Raw genomic sequence first — 15600 nt, forward strand, 5'->3', positions numbered from 1 at the left:
ATTGTCCATGGACTGGTATATTGGTGTTTTGCACTTCTTGGCTTCAAAGTCTATCTGTGAACATATCTGCCGGTTCACCTGGCTATTTGCCTAGGAGTAGAATTAAGTCATATAGCAAGTAGCTCTGTGGTTAAATTGTAAACTTGCTCAGTTGTTCACTGTTATATTTATGCTTCCTCCAGCAGAGGCTCCAATTTCTCTCCCCAGCATCTCCAATACTCATTTCTAATCATCTTTTATATGTCTATCCTAAAGGGCAGGAAGTGATATTTCACTATGGTTTTTATTTACATTCCCCTAATGACTAATGGTGCTACACGTGTTTCTTGTACTTACTGTCATTTGCACATCTTTGGGAAAATTCTCGGTCCCTCTGCCCATCTTGTTATTGAGTTATTTCTGTTCTACTGATGAGTGTGTATTCTATATGTACGCTGGACTAGTCTCTTACCCGCTATCCAAGTGGCTAATATTTTCTCCCATCTTATGTGTTGTCTTTTCGCCTTCTTGGCCACATCTTTTGAATCACAATCATTGAAAAATTTGATGAGAGCTGGAGAGATGGCTTAGTGGTTAAGGCATTTGCATTCAAAGGCAAAAGACCCAGGTTCAATACCCCAGGACCCATGTAAGCCAGATACACAAGGTGGCACATGTGTCTGAAATTTGTTTGCAATAGCTGGAGGCCATGGTGTGCCCATTCTCCCTCTCAAATAAATAAATAATAAATTAAAAATTGATTTTCTCCAATTTGTCTATTTTTCCCCCTATGTGCAGAGATAACACCAAGGGAAATGTTTTCTATCTGTCCAAAGTTTTCTCTAAAGCCCCTGTGATTGCTCAAGACAGACCCAGCAGCATCTAGACACTGCCTGCAAAACTCTGCTGAATGAGTGTTTTTTTTTTTCTTTTTCCTTGCTTTGGTTTTTCAAGGTGGGGTCTCACTCTAGCCCAGGCTGACCTGGAATTCACCATGTAGTCTCAGGGTGACCTCGAACTCACAGTGATCCTCCTACCTCTGCCTCCAGAGTGCTGGGACTAAAGGCATGCACCACCATGCCCGGCTGAATAAGTGTTCTTTTTATATTTGAGTTGACTAGGGATTAAGGGAGGCTAACAGTGGCTTAGCAAGACAACTGTGCAGCTACTTTCAGGTGGGTAGGATGGTGTTCAAGACATGTATTGTGGGTCAGACGATGCCCAGTTACAACTCTCATTTAGCTCACTTGGGAGGAGCATGAGGCTCGTATTTGCTCTACAACTTTTTGAAAGATAGGTAAGTGGAGAAAGGTATTGATCTTACCCTGTGGGCTTTTGCAAAATAGCTGGTCTCTTGGCTTGTGGCCATGAATTGACTGACCAAGTGATGATCTTCTCGCTCCATGAGCACCAGGCTTTGAGGAAACAGGCCTCCTCATCTGGTCCTTGTTTCCCTATACTCTGCTCATCATGCTGCTCAGGGACAACCCACTCTCCCAGACATCCTGCTTTGTGTAGGACTTTGACTTTGAGTGACCAGTTGTGAAGGGTTCATGATTCCAAACAAGGCCATGGCTGAGCGTGCACGGGACTCGCTCAGAGTAACATTTTGGGATCCTGGTCTATCTTCAGATACAAAGGATGTGGCAGAGCCCTGATAGATCTTGGCATTCTGAAATTTGGCGATTTTTATGGCTTACTCAGAGAAGTGATCCTATCTGACTAGATTTCTGGAAGTCTTTCTTCCAACTCTGCTTTCCATTTTTCCCACACCTGGTCCTATTTCTCGGTCAGCTTCCAACCCTGCAGTCTGGGGATAACTCGCATTGGAAAGAGATGAAGCAAGGCCTTCAAAGAGGGAAGTCCTAGTGTCTTATTTATTTATTTATTTGTACATATTTTTGTGGGTACACGAGATACAGCCTGTGTGTAGAAGTCAGAGGACAACTTCAGTGTATCTTCCTCCTGAAAAGGAATTGCCAGACTGCAAAGCAACATCGGAACATCAGACTGGCTGGTGTGCACCTTTGGATTCTCCTGGCTCCACTCCATTCTCATAGGCAAATTAGAGTCACAGATGCATGGGCATCTGTACCTGGCTTTATGTGGTTGCTAGGAATTGACCTGAGGCCAGTTGGCTTTACAAGCATGTGTTTTAACCACTGAGCTATCTTGCCAGCCCCAGCTCGGGTGATTCCCCTCTCCCATTTTGGTTTTCTTTCATGTAAGTTCTAACTGTAGCCCAGGCTGACCTGGAATTCATTCTGTAGTCTCAGGCTATCCTTGAACTCACAGTGATCCTCCTACTTCAGCCTCTTGAATGCTGGGATTAAAGGCCTGCACCACCACACCCAACTTTGGTGTTTTGTTGTGGTGGTTTTGGTTTTTGGAGGTAGGGTTTCATGTTAATCGAGGCTGACCTGGAATTCACTATGTAGTCTCAGGCTGTCCTTGAACTCACAGTGATCCTCCTACTTCTGCCTCCCAAGTGCTGGGATTAAAGGCATGTGCCAACACGCCCGGAACTGGTGGTTTTTATATGCTGCCTTCAAGTCCACTGCCCCATGGGGCTTGGCCAGGCAAAGCAGTACTGAGGAGAGTTCAGGCAGCTAGAGGCGAGGTAAGATGGAATGGGAAGGCACTCAGGACAGAGATGGAAGACAGGATGAAGTCACTGCCTAACGAGACGGATCTGTCATGCTCTCAGCCTCATGGCCATGTCCCCAGGATGGATCATGCAATTGAAAAGCGAGCGCAGAGACACCCTGCCTCCTTCTCATTTATCAGGACTTAGAGAAAATGAATCGGATTTGGAGCTATCTAGGGTCAGCACTGCGCGCTATTCCGTTTTAGCTGGGAGGTAGAGGGTCTGGAAAGGTTAGCATCCTGTCCCCAAGCTGTTAGCCTGCGTGCGGAGAGGCTGTGGCTGTGAGGGGGTGGGGGGAACAACATTAGGGAATGAAGTTTGCTGTCTGACACCACTGGCCATGAAGGTTAAGGAGCAGTGACAACTGATGATTTCTCAAGGGCGTCTTGTTTGCAGATGGCTTTCTAGTGATTTAGGCAGGTCGTTAGTGGATCAATACTTTTCTCAGGAGTCCCTGAAATCCCTGTCTGCTGAATAGTTGAGCCTAGCAGTTATTTCTAGAGAACAATTGTGCCCTGTGGTGGAGAACCACCTTGTAATTTGTAGCTGCCATCTGATGACCTACTAGGTGCCAGACGTCAACCCTCACTGTCTTGTGTATTTATCCAATTAGCTCATATCATTTTATAAATGAATCAACTGATTCTCAGAGGGACCAAGTGTCCTGACTGGAATTGTATTGTCAAACCATCTAAGTTAGAATATTTGCCTTACTGAGAGTTTAGACCATAGACTTCATCTCCCATAGCCTCTTTCCTTACCTGTTAAATGTGAAATATTTCATGCTAAGCCCTGGCACCTGTGCTTGGCACACACTCAGTGCTCAGTAGTGTCAGCTGAGGTGCAGAACAGGGCCTGGCTAGCTCCTCAGCCCATATTATTTTCATAATGCTACAGGAGCTTTGAAAAAGGAAGAAGCGTTAGTTTCCACACATGTAAGACACTGGCCAGTTACTGTGCTATGTCTAGTTGAGTGAGCCTGGGAGAGTTCCACTCAGCCTCTGACTTGATCAGATCACACAGTAGTGCCCAGGGTTCAGAGCCAGGCCACCCGTGTCACATCCCAGCTACTTTCATGATCTGAATTGGAAATGCACCCTCCGCAGACTCATGTCTTAATACTCGCTTCCTGCCTGGCGACACTATTTCGGGAGGGCCTGGGACTTTTCGAGTGGGTTCTAGCTGGAAGAATTGCATCACTGAGGATTGAACTTTGAAGGTCATACTTGGTCTCTGGTTCTGACCTCCTACTGTACCATGATGAAGGAGCTGTTCTGGTCCTCTTCCCCATCCCTCCTCCACACAATGGGCTGTTCGAAACTGGGGGCCAAAATAAACCTTTCCCCACCTAAGTCAGGTGTTGGGTCATGGTGATGCAGAAATCACTAACACAGGGAACTGTTCGGTGCCTCCAATTCTTCATGCCGAAGATGAAGAGATGGGGCTGTCGAGATGGCCTAGTGGTTAAAGATTCTTGCTTGCAAAGCCTGCTCTCCTGGGCTCCATTCTCCAGCTATCCATATAAAACTGGACAGAAATCAGACAGGGTATTCACTGGCAGCGAAAAGAGACCCTGGCATGCATACACACATAAAAATATTTAAATGAAGATAACAATGCCTACTGTCTAGATTGTTGAGATTAGATGAGTTAATACATGCAGCAAATGGTCAATGAATGCTAGCTATTCTGTGTGTGTGTGTGTGTGTGTGTGTGTGGTGTATGTATATGCGTATCTAGGCATGGGTATCAAGGTGTACATATGGAGGTCAGAGGACGAACTCAGAATGTTATTTCTTTCCTTCCACCTTGTTTGAGATAGGGTATCTCTTTTTGCTTGCTCTGCAGATGCCTACTGGCTGGTCTTTGAGCTTTTGAGCTCTCCTGATTCTGTCTCCCATGGCTGGAGGTGCATTGGGGTTACAGGCATGTGCATCACTTGCCTTGGCTTAATGTGGATGCTGGGATCCAAACTCCAATGGTCAGTCTTACCAAGCAAGTGCTTTTAACCATTGACCCATCTCTCCAGCCATCTAGCTGTTATCATTACCATCTTTTTATAGGCAGGGAATGGAAACATGGCCGGAGTTTAATAGGCCAGTGGTTAAGTTAAAGTGGTTAGAAGCTGCTACCAAAGGGCTGTGTAGTAAACACCAGAAAGAAGTTTCTGTTATCCCTGGAGGTTTTAAAACAAGAACAGGTATAGAAAGGAGACTATCTACCCAGAGAAGGAATGAAAATGTGTGATGTAATAAAGAAAAGCATTGGGGTCTGGAAAGATGGCTTAACATTTAAGGCATTTGCCTGCAAAGCCAAAGGATCCCAGTTCCATTCTCCAGAACCCACATAAGCCAGATGCACAAGGGGGTGCATGCATCTGCAGTTCATTTGCTGTGGCTGGAGGCCCTGGCAAGCCCATTCTCTCTCTCTCTCTCTCTCTCTCTCTCTCTCTCTCTCTCTCTCTCTCTCTCTCTCTCTCTCCCCTCTCCCTCTTTCTCTCTCTCAAATAAATAAATAAATAAAATATATTTTAGAAAAGAAAAGCAGTGGACAGGGTCAGGAGGCCTCCATTATCCTCCATTACTATTAACTATCTGCCTGGAGGACCCAGCCAGGCACATACACCACACATTGGGGACACATGGGAGGCAAGACGATTGTATCTAGGATTACACTCTAGTCAGAACGGAGGGGACAGACAGGAAGCAAATGAGGGCAATTGTCAGTGATGACCAGAGCCCCCAGTGTACTGACACAGAGAGTCTTGGGGGGGAGAGGTGGGCAGGGAAGGCTCCTCTGAGGTGGTCATGTTTGGATAGATGCTGAAGGAGAGGGCTCAAATCTGAAGGAGAGCATTCCAGGCAGAACTCTGGGGCATAGATAGAGAAAGGAGGCCTACGGGGACGAGTGTGGGCCTGACAGAGGAAAATATGAACTATAGAGATGTAAAGAGTTGGTTATAAAGGACCTGTGTTCAGGAAAGCAGTCCGGATTTCTTTAGAAAGTATGTGAGGGCTTAGAAGCTCATACATGATGTGATCCTGCCCATGTGTTGGTCAGCTTGCTGTTGCTGTGACAAAGTAGTTGGCATCAGTCAACTTGAAGTAGGAAAGGTTGACTTAGGCTCATGGTTTCAGAGGTTTAGCCCACGCTGGCTGGCTGCATCATTTCTGGGCTTGGGGAGAGACAGAATATCATGGTGAAAGGGCATGACAGAACAGAGCTGCCCACTTTATGGTAGCTAAGAGAGGGGGCACTCAAGGACAAGATATATTTCCCAAAGTACACCTCAGATGTTCAATTCCTCTAGCCAGTCCTCACCTCCGAGTTTCCACAGCCTCCAGCAGTCCATTCCACTAGGAACCCACCAGTGGATTCATCCATCAGTAGGTCAGAGCTCATGAGCCAATCTCTTACCCAAAGTCCCATCTCCAAGTACTGCTACATTAGGAACCCAGCCTTGAACACGTGAACCTTCGGGAGGCATCCAGAGCCAAGCTATAATAACTTGACTTTTAGTTTGAAACACAGTTCAGCTGTCAAGGGTGTGTTCAGATGGGGAGGAAGACCATGGCTGCAACAGAGACAGAGACACATGGCGGGATCCAAGACATTATTTGATGGCAAGGAAGGCAGAGTGTGGTATGAGTGAGTGTGGAGACAAAGAGAAAGGAGTTGCTAAAGTGAGCCCTCGATTCACGTCTGAATTCTTCAGAATATATCAGGTCATGCTATAGGTACAAACACTCCCAGAATCACAACAGCTTACAACCTGTGTAAGCTGTGGGTGACTGCGGCTGCTTGAAGCATTTTCTCCACAAGTTTTATGGGGTTTGGGGTGCATGCATGTGTGGTGTGTAGTATGTTGTTTATGTGTATGAATGTCTATGGTGTATGCATGTATGTGTAGATGCATGCACCCCATTTGCATATTGGAAAAGACCAGAGGATGATGTTGGGTGACTTCCTCTATCTCTCTTCCACTTTATTTCTTTGTTTGTTTTTGAGGTAGAGTTGTGCTCTAGCCCAGGCTGACCTTGAATTCACTATGAGTCTCAGGCTGTCCTTGAACTCACGGCAATCCTATCTTGGCTTCCTGAGTGCTGGGATTAAAGGTGTGTGCCGCCATGCCCAGCTCTACATCATTTCTCTGACACAGGATCTACCACTGATCCTGGAACTCGCCATTCTTCAGTTAGACTAGCTCTCGGTTAATCGGAGCGATCCTCATGTCTCCACCGCCCCCCCCCCCAGCATTGGGGTTACAGGGCTGAGAGGCCATGACTGGCTTTTTACATGTGTGCAGTGTATCGAGCTCAGGTCCTCATGCTGGTGCAGCAAGCGCTCTTACTCACTGAACGGGCTTCCCAGCATTCCACAGGTCTTTCTTATTCCAGGATCCAGCTTAAGGGAGCCAGCTCTATCCCAGGCAGAGTGAATCCAAGGAGGAAAACTAGCAGTAAATTGTAATAGCCCTTAAACACCTCTGCTCATGCACAATTGGCTAAAGCAAGTCACATGTTGAGGGCCACCGTACACGCTTTTCCCATAGGAAGCACTCCAGGTAGCAGGTAAGTGAGCTGAGGTAGAGAAACTGCACAGGAAGGGGGACGGAATATCTGTGACCCACGTCCAGACTCAGCACGGAGGCCCCACTTGCAGGCAAACATCAATAGCATGTATGGAGCTGGTAGACCAGAGGTGGCAGTGGAGGGAGGGAGGCTGGAATAACTCCCTGGCTGGGTGCTGTCCGTGATTGTCCCTTCACCTTTCATCATCGGAGTTGTTCCAAACTGCTTGAAAGAGCATAACAAGGCCAGCCTGGGAGCGCCATGCTTTAGAGACTTGCCATTCCTGTGTGGTTCTGTTTAACTGTTCAGAGAAGACAGCCAGGTATTGTAGCCACCTGAGGGCATCCAGGTTAACTTCCTGCAAGAAAGGCCTGTCACCTGAGCCCTTCCTCTTTGTCTGTCCACTCATTTTAATCCAACCGCCCAGTTCTTGGGGACGAGCAGGGGGGCCCCCCTTTCTTTGTTCTCTCATCCTCTGCTCCAGGCTCGGGTCTCCAGAGCCTTGGGGAAGGTCAAATGCTACTTCCTTGCCTTCCTTTTCAGACATCAAAAAATGGTTCCCTGGGTGAACAATGGCTGGACCATCTGTGAGATGTTAACTGCATAATGGAATGTAACGCGAAGGGCTTTTAAAAACACGAAGAGAGATTTTATTGTAACTAATCGTGATGGATGGTGAGTGTGGTCACACTCGGGTCATAAATCTTTGTGCCAAGCCTGGGGCTGAGAAAGCCAATGAACTCCGGAGTTCAGAGAGCCTTGTCCTCACAGCCATGGGTAAAGTCACATGGGAAAGGTCTTGAGACCTCATCTGCATTAGGGACAGATGTGCCCCTCCCTGTAGCCTCTGACCACCTGGTACTGTGAACTCATTGGCTGCCTCTGTGTGAGTGATGGACTGCCAGGGTGCATCCTCGCTCGCCTAGTCTCCCAGAAATGGGCTGGGAAGGAGGCTGATGAAGGAAGGAGTTGCACAGACCAGTGGAAGCCCTTGCTACTCTCCCATTCAATTAGTCACAGAGCAGGGCAAGCTCTCAATAGAAAAATTCATGTTAGTAGCTGCTCCCACTAGCCATGTTCATTCTTTCAGCTCCATCTCAGCTCCTGTGTGTGAACTTGGCCAAGGTTCATTCTTCATGAAGTTTGTTGATTCATCAGTCAAGGCTTCATGGCTACTGCTGAAGGAGCAAGAACCCTTAGACTGAGTCAGAGGTTCTCGACTCAAAAGTCAGAGCCTTGGGCTGGAGAGATGACTTAGCAGTTAAGGCGTTTGCCTGCAAAGCCTAAAGGACCCATGTTCAACTCTCCAGATCCCATGTTAGCCAGATACACAAAGGTGAGGCAAGCGCAAGGTCGCACAAGCATCTGGAGTTTGATTGTTGTGGCTGAGGCCCTGGTGCTATCTATCTCTCTTCTCTGTCTCTCTCTCTCTGTCTCTCTCTCTCTTCCTCAGTTCTGAGAAAGACCCTGTCTCAAGGAAATAAGACAAGAGTGGTAGAAGAGAACACTGAACATCTTCCTTTGGCCTCCAAGGATGTGGGCACAGGAGAAACACACATCTGCTCACATTATTCACACACACATGCATACACCACACACATGCACACACCACATATACCACACATGCTATACACACACATGTGCATACACTACACGTACCACACACACAACACACACATACACACACACTTATGTGCCATGTCCAGTTTTTTTCTTCTTGGTAAAACAAAGGCTGTTGTAATATGAGAACACTGTGGTCTGAATTTTCGTGTCCCTCTAAAATTCATACGCTAATATCCAAATCAGCAAGGTGATGGTTTGGAAAGTGCTGAAATCATGAGGGTAGAGTTCTGTCTGGATGGGATTAATGGCCTTATTTTAAAAACAAGAAAAAGCTCCCCTGTTCTTTACATCACCTGGGAACTCAGTGAGAAGATAACCATCTTCTCCCAAAGACACAAAAATCTGCCAATACCTTGACCTTGGACTTCCCAGCCTCCAGAACTGTGAGTAATGTCTGTTGCTTATAAGCCACTAAGAGTGTGGTGTTGTTGACTAGCCTACTGGTGTGCACCAAGACAAGAAATATGCAGCATTTTTCTTATGGGAAAATATTTGGAGATAACTTTTCTATGGGTTCTCTTATCATGTGATACTTAAACTTGTATAGCATTGTTAGATATGTTTCTGATTTTGCGTAATTCAGTGAGTTCAAGGCAAGGAGGCAGTGCCCTGGGGTCAGAGGAAGGCAGTAGAACAGGTCAGACATACAGACATGGAGGGTTCTCCAGGTGACCTTTCCCACCCTCCTTTCTTTTCTTATTTCATTTTTATTTATTTGTTTGACAGAGAGAAAGAAAGAGAGAATGGGTGCGCCAGGGCCTCCAGCCACTGCAGCCGAACTCCAGGCACACGTGCCACCTTGTGCATCTGGCTAATGTGGGTCCTGGAGAATCAATCCTGGATCTTTTGGCTTTGTAGGCAAAGGCCTTAACCACTAAGCCATCCCTCCAGGCCCACCCTCCTTTCTTTCTTGGCCTCAGAAAAAGGCCAGCTCAAAGCCACACCGGCTGAGCCCCACCTTCTCTAGGCTCCAGAAGTTTCTGGATTTTTCTCTTGCCCCTTTGTGTGTGAAGAGACTGTTGGCTCTTTGTTACTCACAGGATGGCATGACTGACTCACTGAGGCCCATCAGTTGCAGCCTTCTCAGTCCTCTAGAATAATTACAGACTATTTCTTAGTCTTAGAATTTTTTCAAAAATTTCTACAAAGTTTGAAAATTAAGGGGAGAAAATTGGTCCCAAATCTCAATTTTTAAAACTACTCTCTGGAGCTGTTTAGTTGTTTTTGAATTTGTTAAGACCAGCCTTGGGAACCTAAAAAATAATAAATTGTGCAATAACCTGTATGTAGTCTTTTTTCAAGTTTTTAAAGCATTTTTTTTTTTTTTTACTTATTTGGATTGTGTATATTTGTGGGTGGAGGGGCATGCTAGGGTCCCTTGCCACTGTAAACCAACACCAGACACATGTGCCGATCTTTGTACCTAGCTTCACAAGGGTGCTGGGAACTGAACCTGGACCAGGATGCTTTGCAAGCAAGTGCCTTTAAATTGCTGAACCATTTCCCCAGCATAAAGTATATAGTCTTCATTGATAGGAAGTAGTATCTGACATCTGTATAGTATTTTGAATTTAATATGCTTGAACCCTTTGTTATTTACCAAATAGTACTACTTTTTACATTTTGACCCAGCATGTCACCAGGCAGTCCAGGTTGGCCTGAACATTTGTTCCTTCAGCCTTCCAAGTGCTGGGATCATAAACTGCGTGTCACGGCACCTGACCCAGTCTTTTGGCTGTCTGAATTTAGTAGTGTTAGCTCATCTGTAGAGCCTTGTGTTTTTACATCATGTCATGTTTAGTTTTCTAGTATTTCATTTTTAAGGCTTACTTGATTTTATGTCATTCTCTTTTTTTGTATGAATTAAGTTTATGGACTTGCTTTTATTAAAAATAACTTAGGACACTGCCCATTTTTGTTCTGTTCCTGGCAACTGTTAGGGTTTTCGGGTGTCTCTTTGATCATTCTTCTCTATTACTACACATCAGCTTCTATCAAACTTTCCCATGTATATAATGGAGACTGTCTTGAATTCGTTTCTCACCTCATTAATTGATTTTTTGCAGTATCCAACGTGCTGTTCGTATGGTTTTTAATTAATCAATTGTGTTTTCCATCTACTTACTCTCCCCTTATCTCGGTTGCTTTCTTTCTCATTCTGCTTGCCTTAGCTTCTGGATTCAGTGTTCTCTTGAATATTATTAAAGGAAAAGGGAGAAATAACCTCCAGTTGCCTTGTTCTTGCAGAAAGTCCATATTCCAGGAATGTCTTCCCTGGCCTCCAGGTACCCTATCCTCTAGACCTGCCCAGGTCTACAATCCAGCAACAGGCCTGATTCTTTCCTTAGCCTCCTTCTAAGCAGAGGCACTTATATGGGATTTTGTTCATATTTCTACTTACTTCCTGCCTAGACTGCTTGGAGAACATGAGGGTTTCTGCATCCTCCCGCCTTGTGCCCAAGGGCCAGCCTTGAGGAACAGTGGTGTCTTGACCCATATGATGATGACATCCAGCTTTTCCTTGGGTTCCATTGTCTTATTGGAGAAATCAAAAAGAAAACTGTGTAGTGTCAGCCAACTGAGGCTGGGCTCATTCTGTCACCATGCACCTTCTCTGATGTCACAGAGATATTAACCACAGGTTTTGGTGATGGGTTTGATCCTTTTTACCATGTGTGTTAGTAGACCTAGTGACTCCTGTGCTTGTCATGGACTCATCAGCAGTGACTGGCTGTGGACAGAGGGAGTCCATGGTGCCAAACCCACAGTGGTCCTGCATTCACATGAAACAGCCCAGAGGCCCCGAAACAAAGAGATGGTGGGTAGGTTAAGACTTGGTTTGGTAGCCCTCAAAATTAATTCAGAAATATTAAGTGCTATGGTACTATTTTTACTGCTTAAGAATCACAAAACCTTATTTGATATTACACACACACACACACACACACACACACACACACACACACACACACATCCATGCCTGGGGATATAGCTCAGTGGTAAAGTATGTGGCAATCATGCTCAAGGCCTTGTGTTTAATCCCTAACCCCACAAAAAGTATGTGTGTGTGTGTGTGTGTGTGTGTGTGTGTGTGTGTGTGTAAGAGACAGAAAAGAGAAATACCTTGGTGATAATATAATATATTAATGTCTCTAAGGTCTATAAATTTAAACGTTTTACTCATTCTGATTTTATTTTCTTCAATGCACATGTAGTGCTTTTATATTACAGGGGAACATTATTTATTTTTAAATCAGTTCATTGGAAGATTTCTAGAAATCCTCATAGACATCATCATCATATTATGTGATTGTTTATTGTCTTGTTTCCCACCTTCTGCAAAAGAAAAAAAAATGGGAAAAAGCTGGATGTTCTGGAGATGTTAATTTGAAAATCATAATGATATTCACCATTAAAATCCTATTATCCTGGAAGGTTCTGAAGAAATTTCTGAATTATCAGAAAGAAAGGCGTGCTTCTCTTTCTGTCTGTGTGCATTTACATTTTGTTTAATTCTGGTGAGGCATTGGTGTACATTTTGTTCCTAAACTCATGGCATTCTGGGACTGAAGAAGGAACTTTGGGGCCAAGGTCAGGTGGAGCTGGTCCCAGGAAGCTGTGACATTTTTCTCCAGCTACACGATCAAAAAGTCAGAGCTGCCAGCCGTGGTGGTGCATGCCCTTTAATTCCAGCACTTGAGAGGCAGAGGTAGGAGGAATGCCATGAGTTCGAGGCCACCCTGAGATTATATGTTGAGTTCCAGGTCAGCCTGGACTAGAGGGAGACCCTACCTCAAAACAAACAAACAAACAAGCAAAAACAAAATAAAAGTCAGATGTGTAGCTGGAAATCCAATGTGGTAGGAGTATTTACACCTAGGAAATTGATGAATGTGTCATGTCAGGACTCTCCTTCTAGAGTTTATTGCCAAACATTCACCAGCACACCATCGCTTCAAGGATGAGCTAATCTGTGAAGAAAGTGAGACTGGGAAAGCGAAGCCATCTCACCTGAGGTGACATGATGGAGTGAGGCTCCCTGCTGGCTCGGCAGGTAGGTCTCCCCACCCACTCTGCTTCCAGCTGTCCGCAGGGACTCTGGTAAAAACAGCACAGTTTAATTTTTGCCAGTGTTGACAGAAATGTGTTTATTACAGTTAGGAGCAGAAACCCACCTTTCCGGAGTCTTAAGAAAAATGAACAGCTACCCATAAGCATGATGTTACTTCATGTGAATTCACATGGAGACTTACAATTAATCTACATGTGAAACTAAGCATTTCTTAGATAATTGTTTTTTTTTTTTTAAAAAAGCTCAAATCCCTGTATTAGACAACACACTACTCTTACCCTTTGTGCAATGATTTTGTTAATTAAATTGCTGCTAAAACAATATTTATTTTTCACCTTAAAATCAGCTGAATATCAATCTCCAATCAATACCTTGTTGCCGGGAGGCATGCTGCCTTCAATTTGCTTCACAAATCTGCTGCAGGTAATTTATACCCAGTCAATAAGACATGTTTCAAAAGCTACTTTTCCCTCCCAACAGGCACCCCTGGTCTAATTTACAATTGGATAAAAACTGGCAAACTATACACACCTGAGTTAAATGTAATTTGTAATAGGATTTTTTTTTTTTTAAGCAGCAGTGAAAGATTTGATTTCGTCTGTTCGGTATGCAAGTAATCTTTGCCTGTTTCTGGGACGATAACCAGGAAACATAAATTGCTTTGTTTCCCTTTCAGGCATAATTTTTTTTTTTTTTAGTTGTTGTTTTTTGGGTGGGGAGGGGGGACCTTCAGGGACAGTGAACAAAATGATTGCCGTCTCCAATACATGTTTGCAGACTCCGTGGGTAATAAGTAGAGCAGGCATCATTATTGTCTGGATTTGTTTTTTAAGAAAAGGAATTTTTGATTCCAAGACAGATCTTTCCCTTGTTCCCTTCTATTCTGGAAGATGCAAAAGAGAAACAAACTGTCAAGGTTTGGCTGAATGAAAAACTTACAAATTAATCCCAGGGCTTGAAATCTCACCAAAGGTTGAAATCTATAATTAGTGTTAGAAACTGTAATTAACTTATTAGGAAGCCCAGTGCAGTGTGGGTGCTCTTCCTCTGCGGGGAGGTACCATCATTAGAAAATTCTCTAGGAAACCGGTCTCTCAGCTCTCACCCCTTCGTTTCATCCCCCTTGGCTGCCAATTTGATTGGTTAAGTAGTTTGGACTGTGCAATCCTTTTTTTCTTTTGGATTGATGTGTTTATTACTTTTTGTGACAGTGGCTCCCAAGGCAGATGTTCAATAAAAAAGAAAAAAATCAGATACAGACCCAAGTCAGGAGAGAAGTAGTGGAGATTGCAGAAAATTGGGAAAGTTATCATAAGCATGGAGCTGTTATTGGAGATTTTGCTCGCAGCGTTTGTAGGTGTTGCGTTATTTACTCTCCCGCAGCCGGAAACCTTGCAGGGAGTTATTGAAAGGCGCGTTCCCCGAGTTTTAAATTGCTCTTGTTTGGTGCCCATCATGGCAGCCGCTCATCAAAAGGAAAAGTGAAATTGAAGCTCTGAGCGATGGCAGCCATCTGTCTCTGCATCTCTCTGTCTCTCTTTCCCAGGGTGAAAATAGACCTCACTTCCAGATAATGAGATTATTTTTATATGAGGTCATAGATGGCAAGGTTGGCTCTGACAAGACTGTGACTATGGAACCTGCCTTCAGTGCCTCACCCCCCCCCCCCCGCTTCCCTCCCTCACACCCTATACTTCCTGCTATTTTTTGTTTGTTTTGAGGCAGGGTCTCACTTTAGCCCAGGCTGATCTAGAACTCACTGTGTAGCCCCAGCCAGACCTTGACCTCATGATGATCATTCTGCCTCAGCCTCCTCCTTGCTCATCTTTGTGGCTCTGTAAAGCTATGCTGTCTCTTCTGCAACCTGGACCTTCTCCGTCCATGATTTGCTCTTGTCCCATGAAGACTGACCTATATTAGGCATCAGATACTCTTCTGGGGACTTAGTGACAAATCTTTCACTATTGTCTATTCCACTCCTGATGTAACTGCCACACGTTGAATCAGGAACCTTCTAGAAACAGTACCTCCACCAGCATTTCCTCAAATGGGCCTTAAGAACAGCCAGGTTTCTAAAACCTCTACACTACCCGTAGGGTAACTACTTCTCAAGTCACCCCAAAGGCCAGTTACATTGGACCGTGTCTTCCCCTTCCCATTTCATGTCTTTCTTTGGCCCCAACATAGGAAACTTTGCTGGGAAGAAACCTGGGTGAGAGGGTTTTGGAGATTTGGATATGAATAGATGTATTTGCAAATAGTTCCCCCTCTTGGCCTTTCCCCACAGTGTGTTGGTTCATCAATCTCTGAGAAGGCCCAAAGTAGCCACCCACTTGACTTTGGTTTCCATGTGGTGTGTCCAGCTGGAGCTGGACATTGAAATGGCCATTCTGTACAGATTACTTGACATTGTCATGCATGTGGCAGGCCTTATGCTAATGTGCAAAAGAAAGATGTTCCTTCCGTTCCTGAAAGGTGTCTTCTTTATCCTCAAGACACTGATGTGCATGAATCTAAGCACTCCACAGAGCATATTTGAGAACTATTCCTCAAGTCCAAGGAGAGGGCTTTTTGATTTTTGAGATAAGGACGCAAGTCTTTGTGGCGCTTCTGCTGTGCTAAGTAGGTGTAATGGGCTAAAGTGTATGTTCCCCTCAACGTCTACACTGAGGCCCTAACACCCAATACCTCAGAATGTAACCATATGT

This window comes from Jaculus jaculus, chromosome 1 (assembly GCF_020740685.1).
Source record: "Jaculus jaculus isolate mJacJac1 chromosome 1, mJacJac1.mat.Y.cur, whole genome shotgun sequence".
Classification (NCBI taxonomy): Eukaryota; Metazoa; Chordata; class Mammalia; order Rodentia; family Dipodidae; genus Jaculus; species Jaculus jaculus.